This window comes from Apodemus sylvaticus, chromosome 13 (genome assembly GCF_947179515.1).
Source record: "Apodemus sylvaticus chromosome 13, mApoSyl1.1, whole genome shotgun sequence".
NCBI classification, from domain to species: Eukaryota; Metazoa; Chordata; class Mammalia; order Rodentia; family Muridae; genus Apodemus; species Apodemus sylvaticus.
In genome coordinates, this window is record NC_067484.1 from 82433899 (window position 1) to 82448376 (window position 14478).

Genomic DNA, 14478 nt, shown 5'->3' on the forward strand with positions numbered 1-14478 from the left:
ATCAGAATCTTAGTTCAGCCCCAAGGTTAAGTGAATAGAATGAAATGATTTTCTTTTCTCCACTAACCTTCACAAGGCAATTGATAAGATTTATAATGGCTGGAACTAGGCCTTTATCATGAGTAAATGTTGTCTTGCTCTTTTGTAAGTGCTAACATGAGACTGGGGATTGATCAGAAAAATAGCTTCCAGGGCTTGCTTCCAAAGAACACTGGGCACATAACTGGCAAATCAGATATCTCTGACTTATCATGAACAAGCAGTTAATCTTTCTTCTATACTCCAGAATAGAATGTACCAGTACCGTTTTGAGGGAAAGTAGCACTCATAGTTCCCTTATAGTGGAGGCTAATGGCTTAGGCTTAGGTCTTCACTGCCCTGTGATGTGTCTGTCTGTATATATCTAAATCTGCGTCACTCAAAAGCAAATGGACATGGCCAATATTTACTTTCCCTGATGCCTTAGGAGATGAATGGAGGTGATACTTAAAAGTGATAACTTTACTCTTGATTTCTTCTTTTGGGGACAGGCTAGCCTGAAACTTGCTATGTAGACCAGGCTGGCATCAAATTCACAAGGACCTTCCTGATTCTCTCTCACAAGTGCTACTACATCTGACTTCAATTGGTTTAATTATTTTTGCATTTTATTTATTTATTGTGCTAACATCAATTTGCATTTATTTACAATAGTCAGACACTTTGAATTTTGAAAAAAAATGATACAAAATGTTATATAGTTTTTATGCACCTCATAACATTTTAACATTTTTAAAGACAGATAATATTAATGCAAGACTAGGAGTTTTCTCCCTGAAGGAAAGAAAATAATTATGAAGGTACTTATTAGAAAAGTAATTGAAGTAGACACTATCCAAGACAATAGGAAAACTATACATAGCCAACATTGGAAAAGTCCAGCCCTAGTCAGAAGGCATTCAGAGTATTGGCATGCATGTGTTTTCTTATTAATGACCAGACAAATGCCACTAAGTCTGGCAGCATCTCTGGGTAGACACCCAAGGGAAACAGAGTCATGAACTTATAAATATACCTACCTGCCAATTATTGCCTCTGACTCCCAATAAGCTAAGATGTGGAGAACAACTGAAGTGTGGCTCAGCATAGGATTTAACAAAGACATTTGAGCATATACACTTGCATGTAACATCATATAACCAAGAGGGGAAGAACCTGTCATATTTGACACCAGGGATCTAGAAGACTTTAGGCTAAGAAAATGAGACAACTAGGGAAAAAACATAAATTCTTAGCAAAATAAGAAATCTAGGAAAACAAATGAACATCAAACACAAACCATAGGAAACAAAATGGTGGTCACAGGGGTAGATGAAGAGTAGGGTAGGGATGTGAAAAGTAGGTCAAAAGGCATGTGCTATGTAGTATGAGTAAGGTAAAGATCTAGCATGAGACTTGCACATAAAAATATTGTTCTATAAACTGGTAATTTACCAAGAAAGAACATTATTAACTACATGAGATGACAGTGCACTCATTTGTATGACTTTAGTAACCGTGTCTCTACTAATATCAAGAATATCATGTTACGGGCTGGAGAGATGGCTCAGTGGTTAAGAGCACTGAAATCTCTTCCAGAGGTCCTGAGTTCAAATCCCAGCAACCACATGGTGGCTCACAACCATCTGTAATGTGGATATGATGTCCTCTTCTGGTGTGTTTGTAGACAGCTACAGTATACTCATATAAATAAAATAAATAAATCTTAAAACAAAAGAATATCATGTTACACCCTAAGCTATGTAACAAAAATGAAAACATCAGTGTATTATACAGACATTATTAGACAAAATTGAGTGAAATAGATTCCTTTTCAAGGGCTTGTCACGTGAATATAACTCCAGTCATGAAAAGGCTATATGTACAAATGGACTCATATGTTTTCTAGAGGCTGGAGAGGTGGCTCAGTGGTTAAGAACACATACAGGATTTGTTTTTCTTTTGGTAGAGGATCTGAGTTCTGTCCCCAACACTCACGACGCACAGCTCATGACCATCTGTAACTCCAGCTCCAGGGGATGCTAATCTTCTTCTGGTCTCTTTGGGAATGGGAGTTACATGCACACACATGCATACTCATAAAGAAAAATCTTTATAATATACATCATTTAACTGGGTTGTTATGATCGTATTTGTCCACTGACTCAAGTTGCATTTTTTCTTTGCTGGTTCAAAGTCAACCCCAGCTGAAGCATGGACATCATATTCACCTCTGATAGAAACCCTGACCTTAGAAAGACACTTTCCATAGGCCACACATGTATTGAAACTCTGCAAGCACCTTCCATATCCAATGTTTCTTATAACCCAAGGGTAAATTTCTTTTTTGTTTTTGGTCTGAGCATTAAAACATGTAATGCCATCTTTCTAAACTTGAACATGTTTTCATAGTCAAGTATCCAGTCCACGATTATACCCCAACTGAATAACTGGTTCTTATCTGAGCTTTTAAAGACATCCATAGTAGAAATAGGACGATTCTATTTCCTATGATCAAATAAAAAGACAGTTGGTAGGTAGAGCAGATGCACGGTCAGCACATCCAGCTGCTCACTGGGAGCAGGTTCAGCCAGAGGAGTCCATGCTGGTTCAAAACTGCTGGCCTAGGAGCCTAGGAGCCTTTGGTTCACAGGGATTGTTTAACAGTGACAAGGCCCAGCTCCTTCAGCGGATGCTCACAGGTAAGACTGGCTCGTACAGAGCTTGAGTGCTTAAAATTATTTTCAAATCTTCCCTCCATATTATTAGTTTACTTTACAGAATGCATAATTTTGAAATACAGGAGGATAGCCAGGGTTGGCAACAATTAATGGAAAATTTCAAAGAACCAGCAGCTAGGATCGGAGATGTTTGCAAGGTGATGAAATGGCACATGGTTGATCGCATGAGACCTATAATTATATATTTTATGTCATGTATGTGATTGAGATGACACATTGTGCCTCATAAACACTACATAGTGACTAAGTTTTAAAATGTTTAAACAACTCCTGTCTCAGCCATCTCAGGATTTTCCACTGGCTTGAGTCGGTTTATTGGCTTTTCATCCCGAACTCATTTTGTGTCCTTCATCTTTCCTCTCCTCGACCAGACAAAGCTCATGGCCTGTCTTGACGTAACACTCATTTTTATTTCGCACTCATAGTGTTGGAGACTCAGGGAAGTTCTGCTCATTATTCTAGTTCTGGGAATTTACTTTTAGAGCAAATTACAATTCATATCCTCTGTTCCTTGGTTGTGAAACCAAAAGCCCTGTGTTGGATATTTCAGTTCTTGGCCCCCATTTCCTAGTAACTCCTCTTTTACTTATTTTCCTTTTCTCTTCTCTCTTCTGTTGAATATATTATTTCTTTGAATGTATTTTTAATTTCCAAGAATTTTGTCTCTAATTGTTTCCACTATGCTGTGTTTACTACCATGGGCACATCTTCTTTCTAATATCTGTAGTAACATATTTTAGGCTTTTGTGTGTGTGTTTGCTATAAAATCTGTTTATTTTACTTTTTTGTGGTTCATTTACATACTCTCTTCTCTTTATGTAGGATGTTTCTTTTTTCCTGATGGTTCTTAGCTTCTGCTGAGCCCACACACACACGGTGGTGGGTAGGATGACATCATAGAATGATTAGCAAAGGGTGGGTAGGATGATGTCATAGGATGGCTGGACAATGCTAAGCTGTTTCGCTATAGTGTCCTCATGAGAAACTAAATTTCTATACTGTTGGATAGTCAGATGTTCCACACAAGTGTCCTCCACATGTTTGTGTCAGGGTGCTCTCTGTAAGTACACCCGAGTGCTGCAACCTTAGGATGCGATCTGAATGAGATGTCCTGAAGTAGGTGGGGATTTGCTTCATATTCAGGGCTCCAATTCCCACCTAGCTGCCCAGAGTCCAGGACACATTTCACATCTACCTGCTGCTGTTCTTCCTAGAATTTTTGGGTCTGTGTCTCTCTCTTTGAGTTCATCTAGACAATAATTCCAAATGTGTTTCACACAGAGAGTGGGGAGGTTGTCAGCCTATGTGGGCTTGACAAAGGTAGTGGGCATTCACTTTTCTGAGTTTTCACCTCTCTTGTTTAGAACCCCCAAAGCCTCCCCTAGATTCAGTTATCCTTTTGCCTCCAGTCACTGTGCCTTTTTAGGACACTTTACGGGGCCTTGGGCTGCTTCTTGGTACCTTTCCTATGCAGGTATCCATGGGTCCACAACGATCGTTAAATCAAGCATCACTCATCCATTTCCTTCTCATTAAAACATGTCAGTAGTTTTGGGTTTAGTATTTTTTTTTCTTTTTACTTATCCCAGTGATTTCTTAGAAAGTCAGTAAGTGCTGCTCAGTGAGGGGCGGGGTAGAATTGCCTGTGTCCCATCAGCATTACAGCTGTGATTTTCTGCCTTTTACTCTTCAGTAGGGTCTCAACAAAGGGAGTGATGATCAGCTGATGTTCAAATGAATCCACCAAATAAAATTAGCAGGGGTGTGTGTGTGTGTGTGTGAGAGAGAGAGAGAGAGAGAGAGAGAGAGAGAGAGAGAGAGAGATTCATATTTCTTCACAAGCACATTCAATGCTAACATCAAAGTTAAACACCACAAGGAATATAATTATTTGGGTAAGACATGTTGAAGCATGACATTCAATTAAAGAAATAATTTTATTCTTCAGTCACCTGTGGTACCCCAATTTAAGATTTTCACTGTATCTCTGTGGCATTAAATCTTCAAGCATACACATAATTATGAATAATTCCCCTACTTGTAAAATCTATGTATCTTAAAAAGTAAAAATGCATTTTTTTTGGGTCTGGGAAGTTCTGTCCAGATTATTGAATAGACCACGACAAATTCAAGATAAGGAAAATTATCTTAAAGTATTCTTGGCAGTCCCTTTGGAATTCTGTTTGATTGGAAGGCAATTCAAAAATCTCACAGTCAAATCATTTTCTTTCCAATTGTCATGGCCATCAGCACATGGACCACATGGCTGTTGCATTTTGGGTTTGAGGTGAGTTTTGTCTTGAATGGTTTTGTATATGAGCTCTGCTTCACATATTAATTTGGTGACAACAGATTTCCAGAAGATATATTGTGCTCTACTTGGGCAAAATGAGATTGGGTCTTTGGTTCTCCCGTGGCTTTAAAACATGATTGTGGGTCTTGTTTCTTGGGGGCAGATATGCTTGCAAGGCAAATGGAGGATCTGTAGTTGAATGTTACTTAGAACATTCTCAGGATCTGGAGCAGAAGTAAACACTAGAAGCATAAGTATATAACAAGTCCAAATATTTAAAAGTTATAAATCAGACTTAAAATCCATTAAATCATATTATTTATTCTACTTTGATAAATGTGCCTTGAGAATGGTTTTAATCAATATCAGTATTAAAGCTCTTGCGGGATTATGCAACTTATTATTTCTATAGTTATAAAAACCATTACAGAGAACCAGAGGGCATCTTTAGTATTTTTGCCCTTTTCCTTTTATGAAGCTTATGGACCCATAACCACCATACTATATTTCCATCAACAATGCATTAGATCCAGCCTGTTTAAGATTAGGGTTAGCGTTAGGGTTAGGAAAGCTGGTAGGTAGGAGCTTCGCTCTTGTCTGATTCTTTATACAGAGTGTCATTACACAAGGAAGACTGGGTCCTTTCTCACAAAGCTGAGATAGAAGAGCCAGAGTGTTCTTCCATATTCTATTATAAGGTCTTAAGACTTAGGACTTCCTGCTCATTAGATACCCATCGTCTTTAAGTGCCTTCCAAGGTGGATCTGCCTCTAGCATGCACAGTTTGAAGCCCTGGGAATGGTGGGTCACTGCTATGTGAATACTGAGTACACAGATCATTCAATACTCAATGCATAAGCAACTAGGAAGAGATGTGGTGTCTGGATGCCTTCTTTGTCTGAGCTGCCACATTAAGAGGATTTCAATTTAAACTTGTCCTTTAAAAATCATTATCAAGGTGCATTTATCAAGGTAGAATAAATAATATGACTTAATGGACTGCAAGTCTGGTTTATAACTTTAAATATTTAGACACTTTGTACACGTGTGTTTTTAGTTCTTCCTTCAGCTCTAGATCCTGGGAGCATTGTAAGTAGGCTGGACTACCACAGTGCCCACATCTGCCTTGCAAGCATATTTGCCCCATGAAATAAGGCTCATGTTTTTAAGATACTACAGTATACCAAAGACCAAACCAAAGAAAATTAGCATGTTAATAGGGTTAATTCTTTTTGTATAGAAGAATTCTATAGTTTTTACCATTCCAGGGTGTATCAGTTACAGGGACAGGAAAGGATACATCTTAGAGTGCTACACTTCAGCATCCTTATAACAAGTCTAAAGAGTGTTCTTTGATAAATCTTTTCCCAAGCTCTTATAGTTTTGAGAGGTAGAGGTAGCAGTTGTCACAGAAGCCATCCATGTCCCTCTTTTTCAACCTTAAGTCTACAGTCATCACAGTCATTGACACCATTGCAAAATTAGCTTCCTTTCCCTGCACAAATAGATTTCTTTGTGTTCATTGACAGGATCAGAGAGAGACCATCTGGATCAGCCCTTGACAGTCACCCTGGTGTTGGTTGTCAGTTGTTGACTTGGCTTCACACTAGAATGTTCTTTGCTTCCTGAAATCAGTTGTGTCCAGCAGAAGACAGTAATCTGAGGTAGTTCTGTGACCATAACTTGTGTCATGGACACCACACTAAAGGTGCAGGCTTGGCTACAGCTTGCCCTGGAGCCACAGTGCTGGGACTGGGGTCGCTGTGCTTATGTCTAAGCACAGGGCTCTGAGATATCCCCTTGGAAGTGAGATAATAGCACTGTGCTCTCGCAGACAGCAAGCAGATCGCCACGTAATGGAGGAAGAGGGAGCCTGACTGAGGTTTCACTCTTGTGTGAAGAAAACACTAACATTTCTGATTGGCCCCGTCACTTTAGGGAAGTTTATGAAGCCCAGGAGAGCTATTTACTGAAGGTCAGACTTTAAAAAATGTCATTTAAAACGCTGAGACTGCAGGCAGTTATCTAAAAACTGAATAAGCTCTATTCTTTATTGAAGTTAAAATAGACTTGTAGGGGAAAATAAGGAAGAGAAATGTAAACACGCAGGCTGGCGTGAGGCAGAGCCAGCATTCAGGATGGATACAGTTACAGAAGGAAACTTTGGAGTCCATCTTTTCAGCGTTCTCAACAAGCTCAGCTTCTCATTCACACCAGAGTGTAAAACAACTATAGATATTATTTAAGAAATGGTTAGATACAAAATCTTGACTTAAAGAAATGAAAGCCTAGGGATAATGACCGGATTGTAAAAAAAATATTAAAGATAAAGAAAAAAGAAATGGAAGCCTAGCTGCTCACAGAGAAAAGGATGCAAAGGCAGAGTGAAGTCAGTGTATGGAGGGAGCCAGGTTTGGAAAAGACTGTGCTTGAGTAAGAAAGAGCCTCAGACAGATGCTAACAGCCAACCCATGGACTGGGCATGGGGTCCCCAATGGAGGAGTTGGAGGGCCGACTGGAGGAGCTAAAGGGGTTTACAGCCCTATCGAAAAACAATGAGGTCGGCCACCCATACACCTCAGGGCTCCCAGGGACTAAACTGTCAACCAAGGGGTACACATGGTTGCAGCCAAAAATGTGGCGGAGGAATGCCTTGTCTGGCATCAGTGAGAGGAGTGGTCCTTGATCCTGTGAGGGCTCAATAGATGCCCCAAGGAAGGGAAATTGAGGAGGGGTAGGTGGAAGTGGGTGAGGGTGGAATGCAGGGGGGTGGGAGGAGGGGTTGGGGGTTTTTGGGGAGAGGAGAAATGGAAAGGTTTTAGCATTTGAAATGTAAACGAAGATTATATTCAATAAAAAGAAAGAAAGAAAGAAAGAAAGAAAGAAAGAAAGAAAGAAAGAAAGAAAGAAAGAAAAAGAAAGAGTTTTAGAATGTGTTTTGTTGATGGTGACCTGAATAGTGGATACTAGATGTTACAAATGGGTCAGAAATTAGAGACTACTTCGGTGAGAACCTTTGAAGAAATGCATACCCTGCATACCCCCAATCAGATGTTTTCTTACAGAATAACAAGACAAAACAACGGAGCTTATGGGTGAAGCTAGGGAAGACAGGAGTACCCACACAGCCTCTCGATCCTCTTGAGAGCAACAGTGGAAGGAGAAGGTTAAAATCTTGACAAAAGCTGAAAGATGGGCTAAATAAAATGAAAGAAAGAAGTCCTCATAGGAAATGGGCCACACACAGGGCTGTCAGAGATTAGAGTGAAAAGGAGAATGTGTTACATCAGACAGGTCCACCAGCCAAGCCCCAGCTAATCCCCAGAGAAGCTGGAGGCCTGTAGTAAAAGCATTGCATTGGGATTCTGTTAGTCAGACCATCATAGCATTAAGAAAAGCAAGGTTTCTTTCATGAACAATACAACTGTACACTTTTTAAAATTGAAAGGCAAACTCTGCTCAGATCTATTCTTCCTTTTGGAAGTCCTTCACTGCCCCCACAGTTTAAGAATGTGAGGAAAGTGTTCTAGCGAGTCTTTCTGTGATCACAGACTTTTGCACTTGTAGTTCAGCTCTGTGGTTGTTAAGCATTATTGTTAGCTGGATTTAGAAAGACTATGAAGAACACAGTTCAGTGTGTCTATGATGGTTTTCCCAGGAGGATTCAACTGAAGAAGATCTATGTACCCCAGGTGTAGACTGTTCAGTGTAGGCGGCACTGCTTCTAGTTAAGGTTCTAGGCTCAATATAAAGAAGGCTACATGGCCAGAAGCATCTATCTCTTTATGCCTCCTGATGTCTATGTTACAGATGGTTGAGCCAACATGTAGTTCCTGGGAACTGAATCTAGGCTTTCTGCAAAAGGAGCCAGTGCTCTTAACCACTGAGCCATGTCTCTAGTTCTGATTTAACTGCCTTTGCCAGGAATTTCAGCACATCAACAAGGAAAAGAACTTATAAAATGATTCTACCATGCCATCCCACAAGCTGGATTTGCATTTTACTTTAACTCTCACTATTGGTGTTAAGGGTTAACATTTGTGGTTGGAAAGAATTATGGGTTTGCTTTGATCTACATTGCTTAACTCACAGGAATAGCTTTGGTTAATTAATTATTTCATAATAAATGATCACCCTTATATTCCCTATAAGGTCATGTGTTTGAACATTTGGTCCCTAGTCAGTCATACTGTTTGGAGAGGTTGTGATAATTTCACAAGTAGGGGCCTAGCTGGAGAAGGTGCATTTCTAGGGAACTGGCTTTGTATTTTATAGATTGACCTCACTTCCTGTCTCACTTCTGCTTCCTGATCTGCCTGGGCATGAGCAAGGAGCATCATGGTCTTGTCACCACAGTGAGACTTGTTCTCATACCTCAGACTGAGAGCCAGAATATGCCCTTCCTTCCTAAAACTGTGTATTAGGTATTGGGCACAGTGCTGAGGAAAGCAATTAATACCATTGGATTGGAGACTTGTTCTCATAAGAATTATCATAAATGTTTAATTATGCATGGTGGAACTTTAAATCAGAGAATGAAAAACACAGAACAAAAGAGAAAAGGAAAGGGGTTTTGAGGACAAACAGAATAAGTGACATACAGTGGTGAAAGGGCAGAATGAACACCAAGCGGAAACACTGGCACTGTTGTGATCTTGTATTCCTCAAGGGTTTGTGTGTTGGCAACTTGGTCACTGCATGGCATGGCAGCAGTGTGGACCTCAGATGGAGTTAAACTGGGAGTTCCTCACTCTCTGCAGACATCATCTTTTGAAGCGATTAAGGTAGTTCTTGTGGGAACCCGAGTTCTCTCTCTAGATAGAGTAAATATCAGGAATGTGTTTGATTCCTGAGCACTGCTCTGGCTTTATGTCTGGAGATATGATCTTCTTTTCCCACACAAGAACTCACCACTGAGAACCATCCATTGTGAAGTTCTCCTTGGAGGCTAGCATATGCTGTTGGACTTGCAGAAATGTGAGCTAAGTAATCCTGTTTTCTTTTTAGGGCAGCCTGGTCAGGTACTTTGTAATAGCAGGAAGCAGGCAACACAAACAACAATAGTTATCTCACCTAAGCCCTAACTCTCTTTTTCTTTATAAAATCATAATAATTAGAACCAAAGTCCAAAGAAAATGTAAGTATCCATCAATTTGCCACTGTCAGAGCTTCTTAACAAATTACATTATGTGTGTTTGTGTGTATATGTGTACAGGTGTGTGTGTGTGTGTGTGTGTATGTGAGCACTCATGTATTTGTGAGCTCAAGTGTGCGTACCCCCACAAGCACACAGACTGGCCTTTGAAGTTATAATACATTAAATTATTGCCACTGTAAAATGGTAGACTGACAATATAATGTGAAACCCCAGGTTTCGTTTCTCCTAGCCTTGTTTTTATAAAATCACCTTTATCTAATGTGACCAACATAGCCTCAGCCAACCCATTGTACACAGAGAATTCCTATTTTTATAGAGACAATAGTTATTGTTTTCTGAAATTTCAAAGCATATTCTCTGTAGAGAGCTACATTCATGTGAAGAGAGTTGTCTAATTGCATCATGCAGGAAAATAACACTTAATTACATCTTTCAAAACTAAACGTGAAAGATAAAGAACCCGACAGTGACATTATCAGCAGGCCAAGGGTAAAGACTTTGTGGAGGAGCCTTTATATCTCTTGGGTGAAAGGCTTATTAAATTCTAATTAGTCACATATACGTAATTTGTGAATAGAAATGCTAAAAGAATAGGCAGATAGATTGAATTCATTTCCCAGCTTAATGTGATGTCAAAATATCAGTTAGGCAGACAAGAAAGAGTCTGTAATATTGTGTGATTTGATGCCAACATAGCAGCTGTATCTATACCTGTTTGTATTTGTCTTAGGTTAGAGACTCTGATATATCTCACCTGTAAATATGACACAGAAATGCATAATCAGATTCTGTACACATCACAACTTAAATTTGTATAAACTCAAATACAAAGTCTGCCATTAAGTATTTCAAAAACGAATAAAAACTTCACTTAAGGATCCTATCCAAATCATGAAGATTTCAATTTAAAAATATAGTATGAAAATTATTGATCTTAAATAAGATCTTTAAATTTTACATGGCTTTTAAAGCTCAGTGTGTCAAGGTGAAGAATGTAAAATGTTTTAGTTTGTAAAATTAAGGCACTTGCTGTGGCTATAAAGTTGATAAAATTATTCGAAACTTACTAATAACTGTGACTAATTAAAGTAATGCCTAAACTTACTGCTCCTCAATTAAAACAAAATAATTGATGTCAATAAACCAATACATGGTTATCATTTTTAGTCATCCAAAAATGCTCAGGAGGAATTTCAAATGATGGAAGAGACATAATCATGACACAAGCGCGCTCGGCCATCCTTCACATGAATTGAAAGTCTAAATTTGTGACTTTTCAGCTGCACACCCTTACCCTTGGAAGAGTGTCCTTCACAGTGCATTGGAAGATAAAATAATAGCCACTAGATTATTTTATATACTAACTTAAGACATTAACTGTAACTTGCAACCTACAGTACTGTAAAGATGAAAACCAGTAATGGCTTCCAAGAACAATATGATTTTATACATTGTTTGCATGTAAACGAAGTATCCTTATATAGCTAACACATCCCACACTCCTTAACAGGAGGCTATCATATCTATGCTATATATTCTTTTCAAAATAGCTTTATCTATTTTTATTAATGTGTATGAGTGTTTGCATGTGTACATATGTACTGCATATGTGCAGTGTCCACAGAGGCCAGAAAAAGGTATAGGTTTCCCTTGAACTGAAATTACAGATGGTTATGAACTACCCTATGCCCTCTGGAAGAGCAGCCAGTGCTTATGACTCCTGAGCCATAATTCTTCTAGATCTCGTGCTATATATTTTTGATCATGGCACTATAGTGGATTCAGTGAGATGGCCTGAAAGTCAGAGATGGAAACAGAGTTGGGAAACTATGTTCTCAAACTGGGGGTGTGACAAGAGATCGTGTGGTGAGCAGAGTTGTTAAGAATGTCATAGCATAACATTGTGTGGATATACACAGCAAAACATTGGTCTGAGTGAGGGGACACCAATGGAGAGGTTAGAGCAAGGACTGGAGGAGCTGAAGGGGTTTGCAACCTCATAGGAAGAACAACAATATCAACCAACCAGACCCCCAAAGCTCCCAGGGGGGGTCCCATGGTTCCAACTGGATATGTAGCAGAGGATTGCCTTATCTGGCATCACTGGGAGGGGAGCCCCTTGGTCCTGTGGAAGCTTGATGACCCAGGGTACAGGAACGCTAGGCCACTGAGGCCGGAGTGGGTAAGGGAACACCCTCATAGAAGCAGGGAGAGCTAGGAGGGGATGGGGGGGCTTGTGGAGGGGAAACTGGGAAGAGGGATAACATTTGAAACGTAAATAAATAAAATAACCAGTAAAAAATGAAAAAGAAAATAAGGAATGTAAGACTCCACGCCACACAGTAACTCCAAAGATCTGGAAATGTGCCATAAGGCTTCGTGGCTCAAAGGTCAGAGGTCCTTGCATAGGTCTGCTGAAGTGCACTATCTATGAAACACAAATATTGCGCATTATGAAGGGGAAACTATGAATGTTCCTTGACACAAAGTGGGGCTTTAGTGGGATGAATCTACCCAGTGTAGGCTGAAAATATTGGTAAATGGAAATTCAGGCACTATTTCTCCTACCTGTGTGGTAGCGTGGTGACTGCCTCCCATCTTGGCAGTGCGCCTGTCTGGGAGCTGTGGCTCACCATTGCTATGTATTGCAAGAAGGTATCACTATATATCTGTAGGTCAGGAAAAGACCACACATCAAAGAGAGTTTTCCCTGAATGCCATCTCTCTCTCAAGCCATCACGAAGGCTGGAAGAAGTTACAAGCTGAAGGATTTTACATTGGTACCAGCTTAAGTTGGTGGCTTTCACCAGGGGACACTTTTGAAAAGTTTGTCAGATTTCTTTGTCACATTCCTCCATTCAGATTTCTAATTTCTGAAATTGCTTTTGTCTAATATGGAAGACCTAAACACCAGGCTTTACTGTCTGAAACGTGTTTAAACCAATGCTTCCTTTGGTTTTGATCTGAATTCCTCAAGATGACTTCTTTCTTGTTTAGTCTGCCATCCTCTGATAGTTTCCTTCCTGTTTATTTGTCCTGAAATTGTCATTCAAGGTCTTCTTCAGAGAGTCCTCTAGTTGTCAACAGTGTCTGGTGCCTGACTTTGTCTTCTGGGTCTTAGGCATCTTCTTTGGTAACCTTACTTACCCATTCTTCCACCCGACTCCTTTCCTGAGGTGTAGAGTGCTGTGTGCACCTGCCCATGGAAGGTTTTCATGAGTCCCTCCCTTGCTAATCCCCCTGTCATGGTTTGTTTGGCCTCATACAGTGATCCTTAAAGGTGGCTCACTACTGGTCCCATTCCGTCTTCAACTGTCCTCATATTAGACATGCCGCCTTCTCTTCGGAACTCAGTTAATTTAATATTGCTCACCAGTACTGCCTCCTTCTAGAACCCCTAAACACATTCTATTTGAAAAAAAAAGATGATTACAAATCAATACAATATTGAATTAAGAACTCTCATAATGAAATCATCCTGGCTTAAGATGGACACTGAATCCAATGGCACTTTTTCTTCCAAGAAAGGGAAATAAAAAGTCAGAGAGACGGTGGGGCTTCGTGAAGATGGAGTGAGAAACTGGTGTGAGTGCTTTGCCATTGGTCAAAACATTTATAGGAATGTCAGAATTCAGAAGAGGCAGGGAAGCCCCCCTCCATATGGCCCTCAGTAAGTGTGAGTTTCTTGGGGGATTATAGCCCCAATTTGGAGCTTCCATGTTAAGAGTGTATACATTCCTGTTGTTCAAACCATTGCATTGGTGGTGATGTATGCTGCAGATCCAGGAACCCTCATGGTACTTTTCCTTAGTTTGCCCGTGTTTCAGGGGCTGCCTTCTCTACTTGAACTTTTTTTTTGTAAAAGCAAATTTTCCTCCTTAGATATCTATTCCTTAAACTGAATTTCTTTTTTTTCTCTGTGGAACCTACTATTTAGCTCATGCTTGAAGCAAATCAATGATTTTTTTTTTTTGGTGGGGTGAGTTATGCATTTGCTTGTTTCAAGTGTTACAGAATTAGCACAAATATACATATAGTGAAAGCCAATATTTCAAGTCATGCAAATTATTTTATCATTTGGGCAGGCAAGGTGGCTCAGCTGGTAAACAAACTTGCCTCAAAGCCCGACGCCCTGAGTTCAACTCCCCAGGACTCAGATGGTGAGAAGGGAGAACAAACTCCCACTTGCATATACACAGATACATAAATGCAATGAAAAGAAAGCTGTCTCTTGCTAAACATTCCCTTTATTCCTAATTTTAAATTCC